At 47.8% G+C, this 12408-nt stretch overlaps 1 protein-coding gene across 1 annotated transcript in view; it reads left to right on the forward strand.

The window, feature by feature from the left end:
• Positions 1-7909: 7909 nt before the first annotated feature.
• Positions 7910-12408, forward strand: part of LATS2 (large tumor suppressor kinase 2) — a 37261-nt gene continuing 32762 nt past the window's right edge. The window contains exon 1 of the mRNA XM_060194723.1: positions 7910-8103. The gene's annotated coding sequence lies outside the window, so the exon portion shown is untranslated. The remainder of the gene's footprint in view (positions 8104-12408) is intronic.

The following is a 12408-nucleotide window of genomic DNA, read 5'->3' on the forward strand; positions in this document are numbered from 1 at the left end:
GTGAAGCTTTCCTCCTGCATGTGGGGACCAGGGGCTTGAACCTAGGTCCTGATGCACTGTAATGTGTGTGCTTAACCAGTCAGGTGTGCCACCATCTGGCCCCTGAAGGCTTTCCTTTCTGAAGGCTTGGGGGAGCTTTCTTTCCCCTTTCTCCCTTCCTTCCTGTCTGTCTTCTTCTCCCTTTCCTCCTTCCTTTCATCTCCTCTTCCTTTCTTTCCTTCTCCTACTTGAGAACTCTGGTAACTCAGGAATGAGTCTCTTTGCATAACCATTATACTGTTTCCCAGTCTCATGCTGAGGTCTTTTCAAGTTCCAGCCTCAAGCCTAGTAATTCTTCTGGCCCCAGGCTTGCTTGTTCTCCTGCGGTATGATCACTTGCTGGCTTTTCTTTTTTTCTTTTATTAGATAGTGACAGAGAGAAATTGAGAGGGGAGAGGGAGAGAGATACAGAGAGATACCTACAACCCAGCTTCACTGCTCGTGAAGCTTTCCCCCTGCAGGTGGGGACCAGAGGCTTGAACCTGCGTCCTTGTGCACTGTAATGTGTGCATGTAACCAGTTGTGCCATTGCCTGGCTCCACCACTTGCTGGCTTTTCTAGATTGCTGTTGATCTTTGGAAGCTGGCCACTCATCTTTGGCAGGCCTCCTCCCACTCCTCCCTCTCACCAGCAGGAAATGTGTTTCCAGGGATTCATCTCAACAGTCCCAGGTGTTAGCGTGACACTCCCAACAAAATGTGGTGTGAATCTTGGAGTGGGTTTGTGGCCTTCTGGGAACAAGGCTCCTGAAATGATTGGGCAAGTCTGATCAAGGCAGGCACACACTTGATGACTCCTCTGGGAAGCAGAAAATGCAACTGGGTCCTTTGTTTCTGGAAGCAGCTGAAAAGGCTGGTCTGCAGGGGCTCAAACTGGGGAGACAACATAATGGTTCTGTAAAGAACTTTCTTTTATTTATTTATTTATTTATTTATTTATTTATTTATTTATTTATTATTCCCCTTTGTTACCCTTATTGTTCTACTGTTTTAGTCACTATTGATGTCGTTGTTGTTGGATAGGACAGAGAGAAATGGAGAGAGGAGGGAAAGACAGAGAGGGGGAGAGAAAGACACCTGTAGACCTGCTTCACTGCCTGTAGAGCAACTCCCCTGCAGGTGGGGTGTAAAGAACTTTCACGCCAGAGGCTCGGAGGTCCTAGGTTCAATCCCCAACACCACCATAAGCCAGAGCTAAGCAGTGGCCTGGTCAACCTCTCCCTCTCTCTCTGTATTTCTGTGTGTGTCATTAAAATTAAATATATGGCAATATAAGCTTGACAGCTTGGGATTCTGGGGCATCTGTTCACGTGCATTTGAGATTCTGCCCAGATTTCCTGGGAGGGCCCTTTCTGGCTTTCTCAAAAGCTGAAAAGCAAGCAATCTGAAATAGATTCAAATTGGAGGCAAGCTTCTTCTCCTGGGACTTTCATACTGGGAAATGAACAGGAGAACTGAAATTTAATTCAGTATCCCCCTCCACCACCAGTCTCAAAACTGTTTTCACTAGTGTGGAAAATAAAAGTTCAAGCAATGTGAAAATGGTGAAAGGTCTGTGTGTTAACTATCAAGCTCAAGCAAAAACTATGAACATGCTGGTGTATTGCACCAAAGTAGAAGACTCTGGGGTAGGTTGGGGGAAGAGTTCAGGTCCTGGAACATGAGGGCAGAGGACCTAGTGGGGATTGTATTGTTATGTGGAAAACTGGGACATGTTATGCACGTACAAATTATTGTATTTACTGCCAACTGTAAAACATTAATTCCCCAATAAAATTTTTTTTAAAAAATCAATAAAAAAAAACTAGGAACACATGTAAAATAGACTTCCTAGCTTCTTTCCACCCCAAGATCCCTATTCTCAATTGCTATATTCCTGCTTTTCTGGTTCCTGTTTATTAAAAATTTTGCCCTACTTTATACCTTACTGCCTTTTAGCCAAGTTGCAGATGCTACTATGATTCCATCCTGACTTCCCTGGGCAGATGACCTCACCAATGTGTTCTGGAACCTCACCTCTCCAGAGCTCTACCCCACTAGCAAAAGATAGAAACAGGCTGGGGGTATAGATTGACCTGCCAACACCCATGTCCAGCAGAGAAGCAATTACAGAAGCCAGAACTCCCACCTTCTGCACCCCAAAAAGAATTTTGTTCCATACTACCAGAGGGGGAGAACTATTAGGGGAAGATGATCAGAGAGCTCTTAATTCCATCGAGACCTGAAGAGAGAAGATGAAAAAAGGAAGGACATTCAGAAGCAGCAATAGGTGTAGGTGTGACTTAGGAAAAGAAGGCAGAACCATAGGGAAAAAGAAAAAGGGTAAATATATATAAATATAGATATAAAAAGAGTAGTAAACCCATTATCTGTGATCTTGGGAGTATTTCTGCAGTTTCCAATGGAGGGAATGTAGTCCCAAAGCTCTGTTGGTGTGGATTTATACCCGTTATCTCATAATTTTGTTGTTTTCCTTTTTTCCCCCAGTCATTTTCATCTTTATTCGTATTTATTACTCATCATGATTTTGTAAATCAGTATTAAATCACTAATAAAAATATCAAAAAATGGTGGAAGGTGGTAACATTTGTTGTCTTTTACCATCATTATATTTATTTATTTATTTATTTTGCTTCCAGGGTTTTCGCTGGGGCTCAGTGCCTGCACCATAAATCCACTGTTCCTGGAGGCCACCTTTCCTATTTTGTTGTCCTTGTTGCCATTATTATTATTGTTACCATTGATGTTTTTGTTGTTGGATAGGACAGAGAGAAATTGAGAGAGATGGGAAGACAGAAGGGGAGAGAAAGATAAGACACCTGCAAACCTGCTTCACTACTTACAAAGGGACCCCCACCCTCCGGCAGGTGGGGAGTGGGGAGCTCGAGCCGGGATCCTTATTCCAGTCCTTGCACTTTGTGCCATCTGCGCTTAACCAGCTGCACTACCGCCTGACCCTTACCATCATTATTTTAATTAACAATTAATTCATTATCTTTGGGGGCGAAAAAATAGTCAGGGGCCCAACTAAAAAGACTTTTTTTTTTGTTTTTTTTTTCCTCCTCCAGGGTTATTGCTGGGCTCGGTGCCTGCACCATGAATCCACCGCTCCTGGAGGCCATTTTTTTCCCCCCTTTTGTTGCCCTTGTTGTAGCTTCGTTGTGGTTATTATTATTGCCCTTGTTGACGCAATTCGTTGTTGGATAGGACAGAGAGAAATGGAGAGAGGAGGGGAAGACAGAGAAGGGGAGAGAAAGATAGACACCTGCAGACCTGCTTCACCGCCTGTGAAGCGACTCCCCTGCAGGTGGGGAGCCGGGGGCTCGAACCAGGATCCTTACGCCGGTCCCTGCGCTTTGCACCACATGCGCTTAACCCACTGCGCCACTGCCCGACCCCCTAAAAAGACTTTTTTTAAGATGCAAAATATTGGGCTAGTGAAGTAGTTCACTTGGATAGTGTGTTGCACAGGCCAGGTTTGAGTCCAGCCTTCACCTCATTGAAAGTATCTTTGGGGGGTCGGGCGGTAGCGCAGTGGGTTAAGTGCACATGGTGCGAAGCGCAGGGACTGGCGTAAGGATCCCTGTTCGAGCCCCTGGCTCCCCCCCTGTAGGGGGGTCGTTTCACAAGCCGTGAAGCAGGTCTGCAGATGTCTTTCTCTCCCTCTCTCTGTCTTCCCCTCCTCTCTTCATTTCTTTCTGTCCTATCCAACAACGAAGACATCAATAGCAACAACAATAATAACTACAACAACAATAAAACAACAAGGGCCACAAAAGGAAAAAAAAAGAAAATAAAAATGTATCTTTGGTGTTGTAGTCTCTTTCTCTCCTCTCCGTCTTCCTATCACTATCTTAAAATATATATATATTCAACAAGGGCAACAAAAGGAAATAAATAAATATAAAAATATTTAATATATATATTTGGGATATCAAACATTTCTGGTTGCTTATCTACTGGTAGTACCCCTTTAAAAACAATAATACTCGACATTTCTGTAAACTAGCTTCCAATAATATAAATCTTCACTGAGAGAGCAAAAACCTTTAGCTTTTTTTGGGGGGGTGGGAGGTGGGAATTAATGGTTTACAATAAATACAGTTGTTGGTACATGTGTAAAATTTCTCAGATTCTTCAAAACACTCTCACGTCCAGCCTAGATTCTCATCCACTATCTTGCATCAGGACCCCCTCCTCTCAGAGTCCTTTACTTTAGTGCAATACAGCAAACCCAGTCCAAGTTGTTTGTTTTGTGTACCTCTTTCTGCTCTTATTTCTCAACTTCTATGAGTAAGATCATCCCATATTCATCCTTCTCTTTCTGGCTTGACTCACTTAACATGATTCCTTTAAGCTCCATCCAAGATGATGTGAAGAAGGTGAACTCATGGGCTGGGGAGACAACACAATGGTTATGCAAAGAGCTTTTCATGCCTGATGTACCAAAGGTCCCACATTCAATCCCTAGTACTACCATAAGCCAGAGCTGAGCAGTGCTCTGGTAAAAAATAAATAAATAAATCTGTGGTACCACATAAAAAATGTTAATTCTTAATTTTAATAGCTGAGTAGTATTCCATTGTGTATATATACTGCCACTTTCTTAGCCACTCATCTGTTGTTACACACCTAAGTTGCTTCCAGATTCTGGTTATTACAAATTGTGCTACTATGAGCAGAGGTATATACAGAGCTGTCTGGAACTTTTAGTTTTTATAAAGTTTTATTTATTAAAAATTTATGTAGTAGTAAGAGAGAGGAGGAGGAAGAGGAGAGAGAGAATAAGAACATCAGTCTGGTACGTGAGATGTTGGGGATTAAACTCAAGACCTCATGCCTGAGAGACCAATGCTTTATCTGCTGTTACCTCTCAGGCAGCTAAAGAATCTTTTTCTTTCAGGGAGCTGGACGGTAGTGCAGCGGGTTAAGCACACATGGCACAAAGCACAAGGACGGATGTAAGGATCCCGGTTCGAGCCTCCAGCTCCCCACCTGCAAGGGGAGTCACTTCACAAGCAGTGAAGCAGGTCTGCGGGTATCTATCTTTCTCTCCCCCTCTGTCTTCCCCTCCTCTCTCCATTTCTCTCTGTCCTATCCAACAACAACATCAATAACTACAACAATAAAACAAGGGCAACAAAAGGGAATAAATAAATATTTTTTAAAAAGAGTCTTTTTCTTGTACCAGGGTTATGAATTAGTTCAGTGAATAGGGTGCTCTATGGGTTTTCATTTATAAATATGATACAATTCAGATATTTCTGCAACTTGTCATCCACTCTACAAAGGTTTGAAATTCAAGTTTTTTTATTTTTATTTATTTATTTATTGAATAGAAACAGCCAGAAATTGAGAGGGTAGGGGTGAAAGAGAGGGAGAAAGGGAGACACCTGCAGACCTGCTTCACTGCTTGTGAAGCTTTCCCCATGCAGGTGGGGACTGGAGGCTCGAACCTGGGTCCTTGAGCACTGTAACATGTGTGCTCAACCAGGTGTGCCACCACCCGGTCCCTTTTTTTTTTAAAGAATTTATTTATTTTATTCATGAGAAAGATAGGAGGAGAGAAAGAACTGGTACATGTGCTGCCAGGGATCAAACTCAGGACCTCATGGTTGAGAATCCAATGCTTTACCCACTGCACCACCTCCTGGACCACTTGTCTTTAAGTTCTTAAAAATATTTTTATACGGGGCTGGCGGTAGCAAAGCGGGTTAAGCACACATGGCGCAAAATGCAAGGACCGGCCTAAGGATCCCCACCTGCAGGGGAGTTGCTTCACAAGTGGTGAAGCAGGTCTGCAGGTGTCTTGTCTTTCCCCCTCTCTGTCTTCCCCTCCTCTCTCCATTTCTCTCTATTCTATCCAATAACTATGACACCAACAATAAAACAAGGGCAACAAAAGGGAATAAATAAATATTAAAAATATATGTATATATTTATTTAGGGGCTGAGAGGTGGCACATCTGGTTGAGCGCACACATTATCATGCACAAGCTTTAACATGGGTTAAAGCTCCCAGTTCCTACCTGCAGTGGGGAAGCTTAACAAGCAGTAAAGCAGTGCTGCAGGCGTCTCTCTCTCTCTCTCTCTCAACAAGCAGTAAAGCAGTGCTGCAGGCATCTCTCTCTCTCTCTCTCCCTCTCAACAAGCAGTAAAGCAGTGCTGCAGGCATCTCTCTCTCTCTCTCTCTCTCAACAAGCAGTAAAGCAGTGCTGCAGGCATCTCTCTCTCTCCCTTTCTTGTCTCAATTTACCTCTGTCCTTTCAAAAACTATACTTATTTAATTATTGGATAGAGAGAGAAATTGAGAAGGAAGATGGAGAGAGGGAGGAGACCTGCTGCATTGTTTCACTGCTCGTGAAGTTTCTCCCCCCTACAGATGCAGACCGGCCAGCTTGAACCCAGATCCTTTAATTGTAACATGTGCGTTCAATAGGGTGCACTAGGGTCAAGCTTTTAGGTTTGAAATTCTATTATAAACCTTTGAAAAATACAGGGCTAGTCTACTTCGTGAGCTATTGAGTATATTCCATCAGTTGAATATATACCTGTATTTTCCTATTTCTCTATCACCGGACATTTCATTTAAAAAGTTATGTAAAAGAGAGGGACAGAGAAACAGAACAGTATCAATCTGGCACATTCAATGTTAGGGATTGAATTTGGGACTTTGTGCACCACCTCCTGAGTCTCAATGATCAGAAAGAACTCAAGAAAAAGCAGGAAGAAAGAAAGAAAGAAAGAAAGAAGAAGAAAAGAAAAGAAAAGAAAAGAAAAGAAAAGAAAAGAAAAGAAAAAAGAAAAACGAAAAACCAGGGAAGGGAGACCCAGGAAGTTTCTGCAGAGGACCTTAGGGAGAAGCAAGGTGGAGAGCCTGGGTGGGATTTAGAGGCTGGGAGGGGGTAGGCCAAGGACTGTGGAAATCAGCATCTGAAGATAATAACTTCATAACTATTGCATCCTCTGCACCCCCTCCCCTCATTGCACAAAGGTTTACTATTTAAAAGGAAATCAGCTTGGCTTTCCAATAGCCTCCAGCCCTCACCATCACTGCCCAAACTGCATATCCAGGGTAGGAATTCTGAAGTTTGGAGAACTTGGAACACGGCAGGATTTGGTGTCCCGTCCACTTCCCCACTCCATTCTCTGAACAGCCCCAGTTTACGTTCTTGCTACAAACCTCCGCCCCTCAAACACACTCAGATGACTGAGACACAAGCTCCTGTCATAAAACACTTCTCATCGCTTCTTCCCGCCTGGCAGGGGCACTGACTGCAGGCTGTCCTTCCCTACCCCGCCATGTGTCTCTGCGGGGCCTGTTAACACCCGCCGGGGAGAACTGGCCGGGAACGCCGGCCAAGAGGACTGAGCAGACCCGGATATGGGCAGGGTCTGTGGTACGTCGGAGCGGACTGTGCCGGGCCTGGTATGGTCCGGGGGTCGAGGCTTAGCCCAAGTGAAAAGATGATGGGGCGGGGCTGCCATGAGGGGCGGCGTTTCTGTCGGGGCGAGGCTCCTGTGAGGGGCGGGGCTTCCGTCCTGGCGAGACTCCTTCGAGGGGCGGGGCTCCTATGAGGGGCGGGGCTTCTGTCCGGGCGAGACTCCAGTGAGGGGCGGGGCTTCCGTCGGGCGGGGCTCCTGTGCGGGGCTCCCGTCCAGGGCTGTTAGAGTCGGGGATGGGCAGGCCCTTGGTCAGCGCCCGGGCTCCTGTCCCGGGCGGAACTGCCCGGGCGTGCGGGGCGGAGCTGGCTGTCCGCGGCTGTCCTGCGTCGTGGGAGGGGGGTGCTGTCCGGGGTGGCGCGGGCCGGCGTCGTCGGGGCGGGCTGTGGGGAGTCGGGCCCCGCCCGGGAGGGTGTGCCGGGTGACGCGAGGCGGTCACGTGATTCCCGAGGAATGCCAACAATGTAGCGAATGTCCCACTTGGGTCTGAGCGCCCGAGCCGGCGTGAGCCCTGGACATGGGGCCGCCCGCGCCGCCCCGGCCCCCTTGGCCTCCGCGCTCCCCGCCGCCCGCCCCCTCGGCGGCCCGGACGCCGCGGCGGGTGTAGATCGCGCCCGAGGAGGTGAGGGGGCAGGGGCGGCGGGCGGGGCGCGGGTGCGAGTCGGGGCGGCGGCCTCGTCCGGCCGGCCGGGGTCCCAGGGCGCCGACGGGGCGCCGCTTTGTTGCGCGGGGCGGGGCGGGGGGCTTCCTGCGGGGCCTGAAGCGCCGGACTGCCGGGATCCGCGTCCGGGCGCGCTGTCGCCCACCGCCACCCCCCCCACCCCGGGGCCCGGGACCTGGGGCAGCGCCGTTGCTTTCTTGCCTCGGGCCCGGGGTCCCCTCTGCTGTGTCCCCCGACTCCTCTGACCTCCCCTTGGGCCCCAGTGTCCACCCCGCGGGTCACAGCGACCCCTCGGGAGCCCCGTTGTCTCCCCTCTGAACTTGCTGTCTTAGTATTTCCCCCCAGTCCTCAATTCGGACCTTGAGTTTCCCTCTCGAACCCCGGGGTCCCTCAGGCCCCCTTCTGCTCCCAGGGCCTCCTCGGCCCGGGGTGGCCCCTTCTGCACCCCCTGGGGCCCCCTGGACCTGGCGTCCCCACTTCTGCCTTCCCCAGGCCCCATGAACCCCCCCCAGTTTGTAGTCTGTCTGTCTGGCACTGTCTCAATCTCTCTGGGCTCCCACGTCCTCTCCTAGCTGCAGTGTCTTCCTCTGGAACCCTGGTTCGGTCTCGGGCCTCCCCTCCCCTGGGGGAGCCCCCCACACACACACCCACAGCCCTGGGCAGCTTCGGGAGACCTGGCCCTGCATCACCCCCAGGGTGCGGGGTGGGGGGTGGAGCCATCAGATAACAGCCCCGAGGGCTGGGGGTCCCAGTTGTCCTGGATGATGCATGGCGGAGCTACAGGGGCCGTCTTGTCTCCATAAGGGGACAGCTTAGCTGTGCGCATCGCACGTAGTGAGTGTTAAGATGCCATAGCAGTTGGGGCTTGGAGAATAGATCCCCCCCCCCCCAACTAGTCACCCAGGAGCTAGCGGTCCATGGAGCATAGAGAGACCTGCATCACGATATGATATTCAGGAACTAAAAGCTGCTGAAATTGCTCGCAAAGTCCCAAACTTTGTGTGTGCTTCAGCTTAAAACCTTACCACAGAGTCCAGAGACTCAATTGCTGTCTATCTCTTTATGTTTTCCCTTTAGCAACTGTTGTCCTCTGCTGGTAGCCAAATTCTTCCCAAAGGAGGAATGCAGAGGCCATTTGAGAAAAGTCTGTCTTAAATTATCATCACCAAGACACACTGCTCTCTGGCCTCTTCAAAACCATGGGCTCATTAGCCAGTTATATGGAGCACTGTCAAACGAGCCTGCCACCATTCCTTTGGGAATGAAAATCGCAGGGCATTTCATCCATCTCCACGAGGCTGGCAATTAAAAATGGCCTCAGAGCTGAGGGTAGCCTGCAGAATTATGTTGGGGGAATCCCTGGGTTTGTGGAATTTTTAGAACTGGAAGAGATTCCTTATGGCTTCTCCTAGTTCAAGATGGTTTTGAGTGGAAATTGGAAGTGGACTTATTTCTGTCATTCCTTTGCAAGTCACAGGGGTGATGGTGGGAGGGAGGGACCTCCCCTGGGTAGGAGGGAATGTTTTTACACTAAGATGCCTTATTATTCAAATACTGTGTTGTAAATAGCCAGCCCTCAGCTCCTAAAGTCTCATGGTGTGTGTGTGTGTTTGTGTGTGTGTGTGTGTGTGTGTGTAGCTGATAAATTCAGCCTAGGAACAGAGGAAGCATTTTGAAGGGGGTTCTGCTTCATAGTTGTAAGAGCCAGAGCAACCTCTTTTTCTGAAAAGCTGCCTTTATGTGTGGCTTCCTTGTTGTCGTCATGTGAGACTTCCAGCTAGCATGCCTCCCTGACCTTTGAGAAGCAGTGGGCTTGAAGAAATGCTGGAGATCAGGTCTGTGCTGCCAACCTGCTCTTGTTGGTCAGTGTGCTCCCCAGAGAGCCAGAGTGAAGGGTCCAAGGGCTTGTTCCCCTGAAAGGATTTGCAGCTCCAGAACGTCTCTGAGTTGCCCTCCTTTCAGAAAGTCTATTGCTGAATGGATGCAGAAGCTAGTCCCTTAAGTGGTGCAAGTACAGGGGTGATTATTCTCATTGCTTGAAAGGGAGGAGAGAAATGTTTCAAGAGGTGTGCTTGTGTGGTCTGGGAGATTGCACAGTGGTTAAAGCACTGGACTCTCAAAACATGAGGTCCAGAGTTCAATCCCTGGCAGCACATGTACCAAAGTGATGTCTGGTTCCTTCTGTCTCTCCTCCTTTCTGATAAATAAATAAAATCTTTTAAATAAATGATTGTTAAAAGAGAGGCATGCTTGTATACGCACACACACACACACCCCAGCCTTTTGCACCCCCCCCCCATTGCCATGTCTATAGAAAAAGCAGAGGAGGGTTATGATCTGAGGAAGAAAGCCACTGGCATTGGATTTGCACAGATAAAGCTTTTTCCCTTGGCCACATGAAGCTAGTATGCAGAAATGGGCTTCTATGGCACCAGGCAGGTAAAGGTCAGATTTCAAAGGGAGAAAGGGAATGAGAAAGGAGAGGCACCACGGCCCATCACCACCATCTATGGTGCTCCCTAGGTACCATTGATGGTTCTCCCAGGCGGTAGTAGAAGGGCCTGTGCTCTCTAGGCCCCACCTCTCCAGGGGTATGTGACTATTTATTTATCAATGAGAGAAAGGGGCGGAGAGAGAGAGAGAGAGAACACACCAGAGCTCCAGTCTAGCACACGAGAGCAAGGTATTGAACTCAGGACCTCATGCTTGAGAGTCCAGTACCTTATCCACTGTACCCCCACCCAGGGGGCCTGTAGTTTCATTTTCCAAGTACTATAAAAACAAGGCAATGAGGGGAATAAAGACGGCTGGTAACTCTAAAACAGTAAGTAGAGATTTAACATCACCTAGCATGTGCTGTCTGCTGTATGAGAGCTAGCTGTCATCGCTACCTTTTAGACCCTGTCAGCCTCACTATGACAAGTAGCTTTTACAGTGATTACATACTTGGTTCCTATGCCAGTTCCTGGGGATTGTTCTGGAGGGCAAATCTGTGTTTCATAGATGGTTTGCATTGAACATAAACTCACCTCCTGTAGAGCCTACATCTTCTAAGCTTATTCTAATGCAAGAACCTTCTTAAGGTCTGGAATATTTCCCCTTTGCCTCCAGCAAGTTCTCTCTAGTAGAAATGCCAAGGCCCAGAGTGCACCCTAACTTATAACTCCACCCAGGCACTGCTTCCTCACTTCTGTTCAGTGGACTCCCAACATCACCTGCTTAGCTTTCTCTTATGTGTTTGAGCCTTCCCATGGGATGTTAAGATTCCAAGAACAGCTTTGTAGCTTCATCAAATCATAAGCCTTTTAGTGGCCTGAGAGAGGGGGTGCAGTGGTAGAACATAGTACCCTCAGGCCTGAGGTCCCAAGTTCCATCCCTACATGTGCTCTTGTGAGTAATTTGCCAAGTCTTTAAAGAAATAATAGGTGGTGGTACACCTAGTTAAGTGCACACACTACAGTGCACAAGGACCCAGGTTCAAGCCCTTGGTCCCCACCTGTAGGGGGAAAGCTTCACGAGTGGTAAAGTGGGTCTGTAGGTGTCTCTGTCTCTCTCCCTTTTTTTTTTTAATTGGGGAATTAATGTTTTACATTCAACAGTAAGTATAATAGTTTGTACATGCATAACATTCCCCAGATTCCCATATAACAATACAACCCCCACTAGGTCCTCTGAATCCTTCTTGGACCTGTATTCTCCCCACCAACCCACCCCAGAGTCTTTTACTTTGGTGCGATACGCCAATTCCATATCAGATTCTACTTGTGTTTTCTTTTCTGATCTTTATTAAACTTCTGCCTGACAGTGAGATCATCCCATATTCATCCTTCTGTTTCTGATTTATTTCACTCAACATGATTTTTTCAAGGTCCATCCAAGATCGCTGAAAACGGTGAAGTGACCATTTTTTTTACAGCTGAGTAGTATTCCATTGTGTATATATACCACAACTTGCTCAGCCACTCATCTGTTGTTGGACACCTGGGTTGCTTCCAGGATTTGGCTATTACAAATTGTGCTGCCAAAAACATATGTGTACATAGATCTTTTGGGATGGATGTGTTGGGTTCCTTAGGATATATCCCCAGGAGAGGAATTGCAGGGTCATAGGGTAGGTCCATTTCTAGCCTTCTGAGAGTTCTCCAGACTGTTCTCCACAGAGGTTGGACCAATTGACATTCCCACCAGCAGTATAGGAGGGTTCCTTTGACCCCACACCCTCTCCATCATTTGCTGCTGTTACCTTTTCTGATGTATGACATTCTC

The sequence above is a fragment of the Erinaceus europaeus genome, chromosome 7 (genome assembly GCF_950295315.1).
Source record: "Erinaceus europaeus chromosome 7, mEriEur2.1, whole genome shotgun sequence".
Lineage (NCBI taxonomy): Eukaryota > Metazoa > Chordata > Mammalia > Eulipotyphla > Erinaceidae > Erinaceus > Erinaceus europaeus.